At 41.8% G+C, this 16,792-nt stretch overlaps 1 protein-coding gene across 2 annotated transcripts in view; it reads right to left on the minus strand.

Moving 5' to 3' along the window:
* The window catches only part of cdh24b (cadherin 24, type 2b), a 226,333-nt gene extending 212,801 nt beyond the window's left edge, over positions 1-13,532 (minus strand). For both annotated transcript variants that reach the window (XM_032565534.1, XM_032565533.1), the window contains exon 1: positions 13,230-13,532. The gene's annotated coding sequence lies outside the window, so the exon portion shown is untranslated. The remainder of the gene's footprint in view (positions 1-13,229) is intronic.
* Between the last annotated feature and the right edge of the window lie 3,260 nt (positions 13,533-16,792).

The following is a 16,792-nucleotide window of genomic DNA, read 5'->3' on the forward strand; positions in this document are numbered from 1 at the left end:
CAATTTTTTAAAAAACAACATGTTATTTATTAACGTAATTTGACATTATGAGCCTGAACTAACTGTACTTTGCTTCTGTATTTTTAGCTTTAAAAAACATAATAATAATCCTCCCTGAGGTGCTGCCATTTTATCTGCTCAATATCATCAGTCAGGCTTTTGAAAAGATGCTTTCAACCATTTCACTTCACAGCAGGTCCAGCATGTTTTCACACTGACAGAGCACTCGGTTTGAAACTGCATCATAGCAACTGTCTCTCTGTTGTCTTTGTTCAACTAAGCAGCCATCAGGACACACACACACACCCACCCACCCCCACACACACACAAGAGGCGTTTTTTGTTGTTTTTTTTTCGTTTTTTTTTTTTTTAGCTCCGTCTCTTTCCTCCCACCACGTGCGGGGAATTCTCCCCTTTCATCCATTTCCTGATGCACTCTAACTAGACAGTTTTCGGTCACGTCCCAGAATTATGCGCGATAGCTCTCTGGCTTCTAACATGGGCTCGCAGAGGACGCGAACAGCTGCGCATCCGCCGACAATTCATCCATCTCCGAACCCGCTCGTTTTCTGGCTCGAGCGTCGAGTTGATTTCCTTTTCTTTCCGAGCTGCTGGATCAGCTGAGGTCTGGTTCACCGCTAAGCAGTTGCCCGGAGGCCAAGCACACAGAAGCGCCCGCTGTTAGTGCGGCTGCGGAGCCACTTCGGGGTTAAAGTATGCGTGAAAAGAGGCGCACGCGAGCCCATCTGTATGCGAGCACCCACGCGCTCGCGCGCCGCTCGCACAGTTTTTGAGGTCGAGTCTCCTGCAGGCGCGAGACTGCTGAGCGAAGGACTCTTCCGAGAGAGACCCAGATTGTGTTTGATGTGCGGGTAATGATTTAGGCGAGGCAACACCTTCTCCACATCCAAGTCTACGTGGAAGCCTCAAACTGTGGTGTAGAGCTCAACAAAAATAAAGATAAAAAAAGCAGAAATTGAGTGCATTAGAGGGCATGAAAAATGCAGTTTGGATGTGAAGATTGTTCCTAAACTAGGCTGTCTGTGTATCCGCTGTCAAAAAGAAGGAGCCATTTTGGCTTGTTTCAACAGAAGAGCCCACTGGGAATCAAGCCCATGCCCTTGCACTCCGAGACACCTCAGCACAGCGGCTACACGCAGAGCCACTCTGCTATCAGTTTATCATTTTCTCACAGTAAAGAAGAATGTAATATGTCTGTAAGTCCCTAACACACAGCATGCTGAACCCGGTATCCTGAAGGACCGGCTATTTAGCACAGGAATAAGCCAATTATCTTCATGGAGAAGGGACATTTGCAATAGGATTTAGTAAATTCCTGCAGGACTCCTGTGTCAGGGGAGGCAGCTTATGCTGTAGGTGTTCTTCCATCAAGGTCCCCCCGGCCTTCCACCACAACCACAGAGGCACATCTGAGGCTGAACTGTAACTCACAGCCCCACAGAAGCGCATCATCAGCCACCTGAGCAAATACCGAAGCACTGGCCTCTGAAACAGGGAAGGGACTCAATAAAACACAAAGGTAGAGAAAGAAATGAGGTGGGAAAGGCTGACATGACACTTCAGAATCTCTGGTAGGTTGGTGCTGGCGTTCTCACTAAAACCAGGAAGATAGAGCACATAACACCAGTTTTAAAGTCCCTCCACTGGCTCCCTGTAGCTCAAAGAATAGACTTTAAAATACTGTTGTTAGTTTATAAATCACTGAACGGCTTAGCACCACAATACATTAAAGATCTGCTGTTGTTGTATCAACCTTCCAGACCTCTCAGGTCTTCTGGTTCTGGTTCTGCTCTGCATCCCCAGAACCAGAACCAAACGAGGGGAAGCAGCTTTCAGCTTCTATGCACCACAAATTTGGAACAAACTTACAGAAAACTGTAAAACAGCTGAAACACTGACTTCTTTTAAATCTCAACTGAAAACCCACCTGTTTAGGATTGTATTTGAAATGTAATCAATTACAAATTTATTGATGGAACTTTAATGTCGTGTTTTGATTATTGAGTCTATGTTGCATTGTGTTTCTGTGTTTGATGTGATGTAAAGCACTTTGAAATGCCTTGCTGCTGAAATGTGCTATACAAATAAAATTTGATTGATTGATTGATTGATTGATTGGTGCATGCCATCCAATTGAAGACGGTCATTCCTTTGAATGATGTCGCTATTTCACGATTTAAAAAAGTGAATAACTTTTTTTCTCTCTCTAAACATACTGTAGGGTCAGGTTGGTCTTAATAGTTTTTTTATTTTCTTCTAACTAAATCGAATTATTTGAAATCTACAGATTTTACTCTGATTAGCAGGTTATTGAGTATTTGATGCAAAATACAACTATGAGTGTTTTTTCCATTTACTTTGGGCTGCCAGTGCCAGCACCATGGCACTACTACCAGTGTGTGAAAGCTGCTGCTTTGATCCAAACCCAATTGTTCAGAGCACTAGCTAATTTCCTGAATGTGAAAAAAATGTCATTCCTTAGCACTGCTTACAGTCAGAGGCACCGTTCTGTTGAACAACATATGAAAGTCTTTCTAAACTGTGTTAACCCATAATGAAATTATTACAGTTAGCTCCACTTGCTGCCTTCAATTTCACATGTGCTCAAGAGCAGAAAAAAAACACAAAGGGAGCTGTAAAGCTGAAAACTGCTTTTCCATTGTGGCTTCTGATCTATTTTAGATCCGTCTGTTCGGTGTTACGATACCAGAGTCCACAAGCCGAACTCCTAATTGTAGCTCGCTTGATTTCTGTGTGGTTCAGTGAGATTTGACCCTCCTCATGGATTCCACCCTCATTATCCCTGAACATGGAAGAAATACGAGCCGGGCAGCGTGACTGATATTCCTGTTCTTTCATCTGTTTCCAACTTGAACACCTTTGTCCTCCCAACACAATGACTCATGATTTATAGAAACGCTGAGAGTTGTGGTTTGACATATTCAAACGCAAATCTTGGTAAAGTTTATGTTATAAACGCAAGGGTGTAACTTTGTGTTGCAATTTGATGGGGACGAAGAGGAGCAGGGCGGCGTTAGGGCGCTGATGCACCCACAGTTACTGGAAGACCTTTTCTTTTCTAGTGCTAAGAATAAAGCCAAAACTTCCATGTGAATGTCACAGTCTTATTCAATAAATTAGGATATACATCCTGATCAGGCATGTCAGATTAATAGTAGCTTTCAAAAATAATCTTTTAGGAGGTATTAAACATACTACGAAATATAAATATGTTAAAACATACATAATCTAATTAATCTATATAATGTCTTTCACTTGGTGATGGAACTGCTAACAAAAGAACTTTTCATTCATATTCTAATTTATGGAATCAGCCTGTATTTGCCGAATGCTTGCCTACAGTTAAAAAAATGGGGCCCTGTCGATCACAAAATTAATTATATTGTTTTTTCTAAAACTGTTTTTAGCAGTAAATATTAAATGTTGCCCCTCCCAGACCAAAAAGCTCACATTTGCCCTGAACCCCCCTGGATCTGCATGAAATGGTTTGTTCCTGCTTGGACGGTGACGGTGTGCAGCAGCAGACAGTGGAAAACAAGAACGACTGTGGCTGTTACTATGCTGCTAAGAAATATTATAAAGTAAGTTTTCAAAAAAATAGAGAAATAGAGAGAGAAAAAGGTAAAAGTGTCAATTTATAACCCAGTTTTTCTCCGAGAGGTGGGTAGATTGTGAGATTATCAACCATTCAACATAGTTAGCTTAGCTACAGACTACTGTTTGCCTCCATTTCACTAGCATTTAATGAATTAAGGAAAGAAATTACCAACATATTGATATATTTAACGTGTCCCTGTACCTTTTACCACTTAACAACAGATGAGTGGTAAGCAGCATCTCTAACCAATGTCCCTCCTGACTCGTCCTCTCCTAAGAGAAATTAAAGCTGCAGTATGTAACTTTTATTAAAAAAAATTTTTTAACATATTTGTTAAAACTGTCATTATGTTGTGACAGTAAGGCATGAGTGATAATCTGTGAAAAATCTATTTCCTCTTCTTTCTCCCAGTACTATCTAGAAACAACTAATCAGAGACAGAAGAGTTTTAGTGCTGTCAATCACAATCTCATGTGGCTGCTCATCCCTATGCTGCAGCTAACGCAGCCTGTTGTAAATGCTCATTCTAGTTAGCATAGCTACCAATGACGGCAGATAAACATTTTTCCTGTAATGATAAGTTGTTTTTCCACCATTAACACATTTAGCAGCGAGTGAATGAGGATGATTGACAGCGCTAAGACCCTCCTACTGGTTCTGATTGGTTGTTTTGGTCAGAACGTTGCATTACTTTAGCCAGTAATAGTAGGTCAGGGAGAAGATTGATTGTTTTCACATATTATCTGACATGGTGACAGCTTTAACAAATATGGAGAAAACATATTTTGTATTAAAGATATTTACTGCATCTTGAATAAAATGCAACTACTTAGCATTTTTTGAGAAGTCTGGATTGCTTCATGTATATTTTGCATCTTGCCTATGACTGTTGCTCGTGGGGAGAGACATTTCAGTAATTTAAACTAACAGAAAAAATTAAACAACCTTCTTGCATACTGTATGTGGATTTACTGTTGGATGTGAAATTCATGAGAAGTAAATATTGTGCTACTATCAGTATTGGACCAAAGAAAACAAGGCAGTTGCAAGTCTTTAAAATTGGGACGCTTTTGATAGACTTAAAAAAAATTGTAACAGCAGCTGTGTGGGGGGCCCCCAATTAAATTTCTTGTTATGGGGCCCAAGATTCCTGGCGGCGCCCCTGCTTCCAATGATTCACTTCCCGCTAAAGAGCCCCCTGGTGGTTGAAGAAAAATCCACAGAAAAGCTGCACCAGGCTATAAGCCGCATGTTCAGTGTGGGGAAAAAAGTAGCAGCTTACAGTCCGAAAAATATGGTATTTATTTGCTGCTTATGTAGGAGAAACTGGAATTACACATATGTATTCATCCATTGTTCAATGGGTCTAAAATAGAAATAATCACCCTCCATCCCAAAATTGTAACTCTTTCAGCCAACAGTGATAAAAGCATGTAAAGGGAGGGTAGAGCTGAAGGTCCTGCTTTTATAGTAGAAAATCCTAAAATATAGCAATCACATTTTAGTTTCATTAGCCTATTAGAGGTCTTTATTATAGATCGTTATTTTTGACTTTATCGAGTATGGCTTCAGTCAGACTAACTTCAGAGAAATTTAGAAGAAAAAGAGTCTGGTTTGTTTTTCAGTTCTCAGCCCTCTGATCTTGCTCCACCTTTAATTGCAAAAAGAGAGGGTAAGTTAGATGTGATCATTTAGAATGAATTTCAATGTCAAGTGCGAACACACACGTTTGAAGCTGTCCACCCAATCAACCGAAGCGGTTCAAGTGCCAAACCAGTGACGGTACTAAATCAGCTCTATTTTTCCAACACATGTTCCATTTTTTATGCAAAGAAGGGGTAGTGGGTTGGTGCACAATGTGGCGACAGAATCCATAAAAGTGGCTAACCTCAGCACCGGCTCTTTGCTGGAATAGAAAATGGACCCATGAAACACAGCAGTCAAACTGTTGTGAGTGCCACGTTTAAAACTCTAGTTCGACATCCTCTCAATGTGCCTCATTTAAGACAAACCGTTAAGACGCCGGTCTTTAAAGATTCAATATCTGTTCACTGCAATAAGATATCAGTTTTATTACCGCCCGTTACAAAATTTTATACGAGTTGATGCAACACAGTGTGCCACGGTTTATGAAGACTACAAACTCAATTTCTAGCCCTTTTCGCGTCAAAGCTCTATGATCAACATGCAAGCATGAATCGCCCAATTTGGGTGTTTTTGTTCTTTCGTTTTATAGGAGGAGACCATTAAAGAGCTCTTGTTGCGTCAGCTTTACAGACCACTTGGGTCTTCTGGTTCTTCTTGGAGTCAGGACCAAACATGGAGAAGCAGCGTTCAGCTTTTATGCTTCTTTAATCTGGCACGAGCTTCCAGAAAACTGCAAAAATGATGAAACACTGTGTTTCCTTAAATCAAGGCTAAAAGGCTGAAAACCCCTTTGCTTAGAGTTGCCTTTAATTAATATCAAGAACACCGTTTTTAAGTCTGGATTGCAACTTTATTACTTTTTTTTTTTACTTCGCTACAGTAATGTAATGCTTTTGTATTTTTTTGCTTATTGTGTTATGTTTGTATCATGGATCATGTTTGAATGACCATATTGACGAAACGTACTATTAAATAAACTTGACTTGCTGAGAACATTGGCCATGTGTGCTTTCAGATCATGTGTGGTGGAATGAAAGGGTAGCAGCTTCAGTTTTCTCCAGGGCTACGCTCTCTTACTCAGAAAAACAGACGCAAGTCACAGAACGAAACTTTAATGTGAAAGGGTTTCCGACTACGTTTATGAACACTGTTGGGGCATTTCACGTCAGCATTTGGCGGCAACATCTCAGCTGTAGCTTTGCTGATAATTACTGATCAAATATCAGAAATGTTGGTTATAGTTGCCTTCATAATCTACCTTTACAAATTAAAATGGTGACCTGAGACATCTGAGGGATACTCACAGTAATGATGCGATTTGTCTTTTACAGAAATTTTGAACACAGCAGAAGGAGGAACAAATCTTTACAAAGAGATGTTTTCGGAGATTTAATGACTTGGGATGAAGGCAGTTCTCTAACTGTGGAAAGCCTAATCAGTTCCTGAGTTTGTCTTATAGAATAACAAAGAATATGCTTTGGCATCAGTTCTGGTTTTACCCTCAAACTACTGCGTTGGACAAATCTTGTAGCTGAATAACAAGGTCTGTACATAGTTCTGCAGCTTATTGCCATGGGAACGGGTCACTTTATAGCTAATGGTATTGTGTGAAAAAAATTAATTTAAGAAAACTAAAACAAATAGGACAACCCTAAAGTGTATTTAGTTACAAATTACAGACAGACATTCGTTTATTGCAGACAAACCTGCCTTGTCATGGTGAGACAAGCTATCCTGCCAGCAATAATGAAGTGTTGCCTGAAAAGGTAACATTGTCCATTTCTCAATGTTACAGAGAAAGGTAATCACTAAACAGCCAAACACACACTGTCGTCCGCATACAGTAACTCTCCTGTGTCTGGACGCCAGTCAGTTTGTCACAAACCATTTGCATCTCTCGAATGATATTTTGCATCTACAACAAAAAACATTGTGTCACTTTTTACATAAAGAACAAACTTTCTATCCAAAGCAATAAGAAAAGACTCCTCTTTTAGCTCACCGCTCTAATGCTACAGCCGACGGTGGCAAAACCAAGAACCTACCCATCTACACACACAGTCACCCCTTGCACTTGTTCTCGTTCTGTCAATGTCTGCCTCGCTTGCCCTCTTTCATTCTCATTTCTGCACAGTGGGGTATAAATGTTAATACGTAGAACATCCATGTACACGCAAATGCCAAGCCACCCAGCCTGGGGCAGCCTCCTGTTTTTCTGTATTTTGTCTCCAGTGGAGCGAGATGCTGTGCAATTTATTTTTTCTCACTGGAATCCTCCTTTATTCCGCCCATCCTGACAGCCATCCACCAAAGAGCTGGGACTTGTTTTCAACAATCTAGTATAGAGAACTAGCTCAACCAGGCAGTAATACAGACCCCTGCAGTTAGTAGGAGGGAGAAGGAAAAAAATGGATCTTTGCATTTTCAGTTCTGGTGAAAGGGGAATAAAACTGGAGGAACAGCACATAGGGAAGCCTGTTTGAAAGCTTTCAATTGAATATGTGCATGAAAATGTGCCAGCCACACACACTGCCACATGCGCGCACGTAAACAACGCTCTTGGTCTGTGACAATCAGACCGTGACATCGTCTGAAACACTATTCCGCAGGCTTCTACAGAGGGGGGGGGAAAAAAGAGCACTGTGCAGCCCGCCAGACAGAACCATTTTCTCTAAATGACCCTCTCCCACCTCCTCCCTCGGCGCCAGGGAGATGGTGGCCTCGTGTCTCAACATAGCAATGCAAAGGCTGAGGGTCAGTGTGTCCTGCCCTAAATTTCAACTGGGTATGCTGAAGGCAGAGCTTAACATTCAAGAAATATTTGGGATTGGAGGGAAGAGCGGGGTGGGGGGGATGTTCAGGCTAATTCCAACACTTCTCCTCAGAGAATCTTGCTGTGAAACTGCTGGCAAATTTCCCCTTCTTGAAAAGTCTGCATCAGCAATCATCCGCCTTCCCTTCCTTTAATGCGCGATCACCATCAAAGGGCACTGAGAGGAAGGGATAGTACATCACCCCCCCACACACACACACACACAAATACATCTATCTGGTGTATAAAAGGAGCATCACGTGTGGGTGAGAAATGGCTCATCAGTCACTTGCCTTGAGTAGGTAATTTGAGCTGATATAGTTGAGATCCAGCTCTCAGCAAAGTCAGTGCAGAGTCGCAGGCCTTATTACTCCCCCTTCCAAAGTCCGACTCAAGAGGAAGAGGAGCTCTGCACGGCTCAGTCTGTGTTCCTCATCCCTGGAAAGCACACGGAAGCGAGCACCAGGGGGATCTGAAGCAATGCTAGATTGCAGAAGCGCCATGTTTCCTTCACCATTAGAAAGACTTGGAAAGGGAATTGAGCCACCGCATTATCTCTGTGCATGAGGGCCCAGGGGAATGTTCATGTGTTGAGCAATAAGCAGTCATTTCCTTGTTCTCCACATAGATCCCTGGGAGCCTATGTTGTCTGATTCATTTCACTGAATTGTCAGCTAATGAATGGTACGCTGCTGTTGACTGCCACACACACACACACAAGCATTGCCACAAAAGAGAAAAGCCCCCAAGGGTGATCATCACGGGGGTTCTCTCATTCTCATTAGGAGGGAATCAAAAGGAAATAGGGAACTCACTGATAATTTACCGTGTTCCCTGTGTGGACGTTACATCTGCCTCAACAAAACAGATAGCACCATGCTGGCCCATATCTGCAAGATCGCTGTTGGACTGTGATCACATCAAGAAAGAAAGGACAGCCAACATAGGCTCTGCAACTGTGCTAGTGAGTGATTTGTCACTCCAGCAAGGAAACACTAGTTACCTTAGAGCAGTGTTTCCCAACCCTGGACCTCAAGGTACACGCTCCTACGTGTTTTAGAGGTTTCCCTGCTTTAATGTGCCTGATTCAACTGATTGCAGTTCAACAAACGCCTGTTAATCAGTCATCAATTGAAATCAGCTGGACTGAAGCAAGGAAATACCTAAAACATGCAGGGCAGTGAGCCTTGAGGACATGGGTTGGGAAACACTGCCTTAGAGGTAACAACCTGGTGTGAATGTCCATAGAAGAAATGATTAAATAAAACAAAGCACATTTCAGATCTTGTTTTCCTATCAATCTTTAGCCTCTTTAGCAAAGGATTTATGTGTTAAATAGACTCTAATTGAGTCTATTACAAACTCAATGAGAGTTTGTAATAGTAATATTACAGACATTACTGGTGTGGTGAGCCCACACCAATAATGTCTGTCTTTATCATGCAACAAAACATTTCTATAAAGTAATTTGTGATTAATTTGTCTTTACTGAAAAACAAGGTGAGAGCCTCATCAGGCAGCTTGCTGGAAGTGTGCAGCAACAGGTAGGGTAGGGGCCGCACTAACCTACCCTATACCTTAAACAGCCAGAGAAAACTCTGACCACTCCAACACTTCCCCCAGCATCTTAATAAAATGACTATCAATTGTATGAATGGCATGATGGGACTCTTTAATGGCTCTCGTACTGTAAGCTTCTGGAGATCTTGTTAAAACCATCAGTTTCATCAAGACGACAAGCTCTTATTATCTGATTTTGATGTTATTTCTCACCCACCAGGTAGCCTATTTCCCACACACAAGACCTTTCAACAATGGAGTCAGGTAACAGTGGCAGGAACAAGGGACGGTGTGCAGTTTAACTCAATGGGGTTCACAGACTGCTGCACACAAGTGTGTCCGACAACTCCTATTCACATTATGATAAGTATGATGGCTTATCAGTTTGATTTTTAGTGTCAACACTACTCTTGGGTAACATCCAGTGATTCGTCCCATCTTGGTTCCCTTTGCTGCCAATGTGTGTTGGGTTCTGCACGTCACATAAACCATCTGTCATTGGTACATCACTATCAACCCGCACAACAAGAAGGCTAACCAACTGCTACTATGTTGTTTGTCGCCTCAGAGACAAACAAGTGGATAGAGTAAGAGTTGACTTCAATAGCCCTTCCAGATAACCCAGAGATGAAACAAGGTTCCAGCTTAGGAACCTTGTAAAAGACCTCAGATGCTAAAAAACAAATCACATTCCCTTTCATACAGTATGTCCATTCTATCATCATCCTTTCCCAACCCAGCTGTCTTCAGATTGACAGTACCTATGCCAAGTCTGTCTTTCCCATGCTACAACAGCAACACCTTTCCTTTCCTTCCAGTTTGTAATGTCTGTGCAGTTTCATCATCAACATCACTCAGAGACTTTGTGTAACCTGTTTCCACATCTACCTGCTCTTCCTCTTCCTGTTCTTTGCTCATTTTTCTTTCTCCTTATCTCTTTAACCTTACCCTGGTCCACCTTTCATCGAGTTCTCTTCCCTTCATCACACCATCCCTCTCATACCTCAATGCCTTTTTTTTTTTATCGTCTCATCCTGGCTTTGCATCACCCCTTTTGCTTTCCATGTCCCATTTGGGTAAAAAGCTATTCATTGAATGCTAACATGCAGACTGGCACGTCCAAAAGCAGAAAAGCAGCATGCTTCGCTCTTTTGATTTCCTACCAATTGAGTTCCCTCAATGCCCCTGCTGGTCAGGGGAAAGATGACAGACAAGTGCTAATGCAATCAAAGAAACTGATACGCAGAGATCATCACATTCAGAAGCAAATTATGGACTTGTATACGTAAACAAATGTAATTGCGGTTCTCACCCAGGGATGTTTGCTATATGAGCTTTCCACATACATAAGCACTTCTCACACCGAACGGAGCCATTATGCTCGCTTAAGGCCCATCATAGGGGTGTTCGCGAGTGTGTGTGTGGGAGCCATTCATGTATAACATTAGTCCTAATGTGTTCAACAAGGGGCTATAAGAGCAAAGATGTTTCACTGGAGAATTGACCTCAGCTGCAGAGATGACTGTTTCAAACGCTCGCTGTGCTCCCGACAACATCCACAATTTATATATAGATACGGCAGACCCACTTTTCTTGCTCTTACAAAAATATAGCTGGTACACAGCAGGCTGTAATAATCGATATAACCTGAGAAGGCAGGTCATAAATCCAAGCAAATGTATTTCCCAGGAGGGGCAGTGGATGCTTAAGGTCTCTCACACACACACACATTATTACATTTGTGCACGGGGAAAAAATAATAATAATAATAAAAAAATATAGGTGATATCTGCAAAGGCACGAGCACATTGCCAGCACAAGCGGTTAGGAAGCCAAAGACTTATTATCACCAACCTATGAGGTTGTGTAATGAATGGAAGCAATTAGCAGGGGCGCCTCAAGAAAACTTTGCAAGAGGGTGGCCGGGTGGAACGGGGCTGGAATAATCTTGTGGTGACACACCAACACCAACCACCAACGCAGAATTTCAGGAGCTTTAATAGAAATGGGGATATGAAGGAATGTGGAGTTTAGGTCCAAAGCAACAGCATCCTAGCATTCTGGTAAGCTCCTGTTGTCAACTACAAGTCTAACAAGGCCGATTTGATGTGTTAAGTGCCAATCGAATGTCAAAACACCCTATTGTGTTGCAACAATACTAGTCCTTTACCATCTTAAACTAATGCATAAGATCATCAAACATATCAAACTGTCACATAAAAGCTTGTCCCTTAAACATATGCATACAAAAAATGTATGCATACAGGACAGTCTGACTAAGGGTGGTCATTGCAACTACTGGTGGTCCCCTTGGTGGAGCACCAGTGACTCCAGAGGCTTGTTGCGCATAATAAATGGATGCACAGTGGTATAAAAAGAAAATATATTAATGTTAATTAATTAATTTTGCAAATCCAGAAAGTTTGGTCTTTGTTCTTTTAAATTCATGCATAAAACATAGAAATAATAGAATAAATTACATAAAAAATAGTACTACTACAGATACATCATCTCTGGCTCATATGAGTCCCTTGATGGCTTTCTTAGTGATGTAATGTGAAGTGGTATAACCGGCCTCCACCCCTGCCCCAAACCTCGTCACATGCCCCCCCCCCCCCCCCCCCCCCCGTCGGTACCGCCACTGGCAATTAAGCGCCTCGCAGCCTCTTTGGGGACACGCTGGACAGCAGACAGATTTGCGCATAAGCGGACGGGTAAAATGTTTGCGCCCCGGACTGTCCTCGCCTGTCTGTCAGGAACGCGTAAAAAAAAAAAAAAAGAGAGAAAAGCAATTTAAAAATATATATATCGAGCCGGTCCAGTTTGCTCGAGAGAGAGAGAGAGAGAGAGTGGGGGGAATTGGGGGGTGTCATTTCCTTCACCTTGCGGTCGAGGGCAACACCTGAACGGAGCACAAATCAGGTGGAAACGACGAACGGATCAATGTGATCAATCAGAGGATCGATCACTATCCGGTGTGTGTGTTTTTAATCAAGGCGGTTAAAGTCCCCCACGTTAAAGCGCGTGCTGCTGTGCGTTAGGGGACAGGTTCAGTCTTGGAGCAAGGACTTCCAAACGGGGCTCCTGCCTATTAACCATTATCCATCGCAGAATTGGCTCCGCTTTACATTTTTTATACAGTTATATTACACTTTAATTCGATTGTTAGTTGGGTTTTTTTGTTCTTGTCTTTTCGTAGCAATAAAAGCAGGCTCAGGCACGGCCGAGTCTCGCAAAAAATGCGCACGGAGTTGTTCCATTAACGCTTCCGTTTCCCTAAAATTATATCCACGGATCCACGTAGCATCATTTGGTTTTTTTAAAGACTCGTTTATAAGAATATTAGTAATAATTTAAGCCTGATTTTTTTAAAAAGAAAAAAAGTGTCAAGCAGGGATGCCAAAGAGCAGACGGGGAGATACAGGCGATTCCCAAATACCCGAGCGACGATGGTGATGATGATGAGGGGAAACTGGGTCTCATCTCCACTCAGCCTGACCGAGGTGAAAATATGAAGCAGACATGTTCATCATGGTTTAAAATATATTTTTTTAAAAGGAGGTAAAATACCTTCAGGTGTCGTTTCCCGGTGGGATTATCTCAAGTTTCCTCTTCGGCTGCTGGTGCTGTCCGTCAGTCGGTCACAAAACTGAGTCGGAGAAGGACGAACGCTGTCATCGTCGGCTTTCTCTCCTCTCTGTTCTCTCTCTCTCTCTCTCTTTCCCTCTCGCTCTGACTCCAGCTCAGCTTTACCAATAATAACGGGACTCCAAAAAAAAAAAAAAAAGGAAAAAGTCTCCCTGCCCTCCCCTGCTTTTCCCCTTTCCTGAGCGTCTACCTCTGCTTCGCTCGGCTTTGTCTCCTGGTTCTCTGTCGGGCTCTCCATCTCATCTCCCTCTCGGAAGTGATTAACACGTGTGCCCTATTATGTTCATTATGACTCATTACCACACGCGGTACCGTCCGTGACCATCGTGATGATCAATAGGATCTTCTTTCAAACATCGGCGCAGCTTCTGAAGCCTCCATTTGGCCACGTTTCTGTGAAAAATCAGAGTTTTGTTCCGCCTCCCCCCAAGTATTTTTAAACCATAATTAGTTAAGTAACTTTTAACTCTCGATCAGTTTTCCATTCAAGTCCTAATCTTTATAATATTACAAATATATATCATCACACCACGCAGAAATTGTTTCACATTGTCATTTTACAACTTTTATTGGTTTTTGTTTGTTTTTTGAGCGAGGGTGGGTGGAATGCTTTTCAACAAAATCCTTCACCTGAGTAAATACTTTGAGGGACCTTCGCTGCCAAGTCTTCTTCAAGAAGAATTTGCGTTTGTTCTTTTTTGCAAAGCTTCAAGTTCTGTTAAATTCAGTTGAATTGTCGATATTATGTATTTTCTGGCACATGGTTACTTGATTGGGTTATAAAATGGCGCTATGTCACCTTCAGTTATAAAACTGCTGCATCAAATATGATTAAAAAGAAATTTGACTTTCCAGTCTGACGCTTTGAAATCGACCTCTGTCTCTTTAAGAAGCTTCTGGTCTGTCCTAATCCGCAGGTTTATAACTCCACCTTTTATTTTGATATTCCACTTCCACTTACCGACAAGCTAATTGTTATATTAGCTAAATGTTTAGTTACGAGCTAAATATTTAACTAGCAACCTAAATATTTAAGTTAGCAATCTAAATATTTAGTTAGCAAGCCGGCTGAATAGCTTGCTAACTTGAAAATTAAAGGCTTAGTTTGGAACCAAATATTTAGCTAGCAAAATACATTTTCTAAATTGGAGCTAAATATTTAGATTGTAAATAGAGTTACAAACTAAACATTAAATTCACAAGCTAAACATTTTGTTTGAAAATTAAGTCTTTGTGTCATTGTAGAAGAACATTATTGAATCTAATGTAGGCTATGGTCCGCAACACGGCCGTCGCAGGTTTGATTCCCAGCTTGGTGACCTTTGCCCTTGTCTTCCCTCTCTCTCTCATTGCCCCCTTTCCTGTCTGAGCACTTTCAAATAAAGGTCACTAGAGTAAAAAACAACAACAACAAAACCCATTAAAAATAAAAACTCTGAGCAGCTTCTCTGCCACTGCTGAGGAAAAGCATCCCCACAGCATGATGCTGCCGCCAGTTCTCACTGTGCCGACTGAAAACAACATTAGAACAAAGTCTGTAGATGTGTCTGCCTTTGATTAAAATACGTTCTTCATTGCAGTCACTTTATAGGATAGCGTCCAGAAATGTACTCAAGAGTAGAAATACAGTAGTTCATAATAATATCAGCCGAATAAAAGTAAAGTGCCGTAAAGATACTAAACGCTTTTTTCTTTTCTAAAAGTTACACAACTTTTTAGAAACTGAGTAAATGTAACTAGTTACTCGTACCCTCCTCTTATGACAAACTCTAAGCTTAAGACTTTCTTTGAACACCAGCTTTCTTCTGTAACGGCCAGAATTGCATGTCCATGCAGGTTTGCCTTTGTTCCATACTGCATCGGGTCACAGGTGATGGACTGGACAGAACTTTGAGATATCCAAAGACAGGAAGACGGGTTGACATCCTAACCCTGATTGAAACGTTCTCCAGTACGTTCTCCCCGGCCTGTCTGGCGTGTTCCTCGGTGTTCGTCGGTGCCGTTTGTTTACTCATGTTCTCCAACAAACCTCTGATGCCTTCACAGAACAGCTGGATGCTTTTTTTTTTTTTTGGCTTCAGAAATACACAACAGTTTTTCTTCCACCTTACAATTTTGAACATTTAGGTCTGTCACATAATATCCCGGTGAAGTATAATGGAGTTGTGGGTTTCATTAGATTTTTTTTTAAAAAGTGGAAAAGAAAGGTAAAGACCTGTATAAATAACTAAGTCACTATGTCCCTCCCTGGTCTCAAGTTGTAGAATTTGCAGTGCCGTCATATTTATGCTCCAGCTCTTCCAAGCTTTCCACATGGGCACATTTGAGCTGCAAAGCATCCATTAGTCCTTATTTAAACTTAATTTAGAAATGCAGCATGAACGCACAAGTCGATAGCCTTTGCTTCCCGTACTCTTACTTATTCGGTGAACCGCTGATAAAGTACGTGGCAATGCAAAAACACGAGACTTGATTCTCAGAGCGCCACAGGAACTCTCGCAGTTCTGACAAAAGGGATTTACAAGGGGTACTTAGACTCAGCTTGCACATAGTTTGCATTGTGCATTAATTTGATTTTGTGCAATTTAGCTAATGGCAAAACAGATGAACAGCCCTCCGGCGCAGCTGCGATCCTAACTAATACATTTTCACGTTTGGTGTAAAGCTTTTAGAGTTTGCTGTCAAAGGCGGTTCTAATACTTTTAAAGTGTCTCGTAAATTCATCGGCGGTAGAGTGCAAGTTATTACCGCTCGCCCTTAATACTCTTGATTCGGACCTTTCCCTGCCGTTTCAAGAAATGCAAGATTAGAGGAGACGTGTGACACATAATCACTTTTTATTGCTCGAGAGCGCTTGTTTGGGGGGGTGGGAGGGATCTGTGGAATAAAAACTTTTGATATTACACAATCCTCTCGCTTTGTTCGGGGGCTGCCTACGTCTCAAAATGTCTCATTCAGCGAGCCGTGCGGATTTGAAAGGCGCCGTTATGTCACAGGCTCGGCTCGGAGCCTTTAACTCAAAATGATGCCGCTTTCAGCAGGACGTCAAAACGCTCCCTCTGGGCTTGGGCTTTCCTAACAAGAGCAAGTTCTCAATACTTCATTTTTTCCCCCCCATTTAATTTGACAAAGAATTTAGCTGTTAAAAAAAAAAAGAAGAAATCTCTTCATTAGAGATCCAATCCACCCCAGATGGATTGGATCATTTACAATTCCCTCACTCATTAATACACATTGATGAAAAGTTCACGAAAGACATATTCATGAATTTCCTGTAATCCCCTTGACCTGTTCAAGGTTGCAGAGTGATGGGGACAAACCCGCTCAGAACCAGAACTCCTAGCAACAACCAGCAATTAAGCTAACATTGAGGGAAACATTGAGACACAGAACTGCATGGCCAAGGTTCAAATCAACCCAATTAAAACTTCATGGAAACAAAAGGTCATCCGTCCCAAAGACACCCCATGACCACCGACATCTTT

Source organism: Xiphophorus hellerii, chromosome 6 (genome assembly GCF_003331165.1).
Source record: "Xiphophorus hellerii strain 12219 chromosome 6, Xiphophorus_hellerii-4.1, whole genome shotgun sequence".
Classification (NCBI taxonomy): domain Eukaryota; kingdom Metazoa; phylum Chordata; class Actinopteri; order Cyprinodontiformes; family Poeciliidae; genus Xiphophorus; species Xiphophorus hellerii.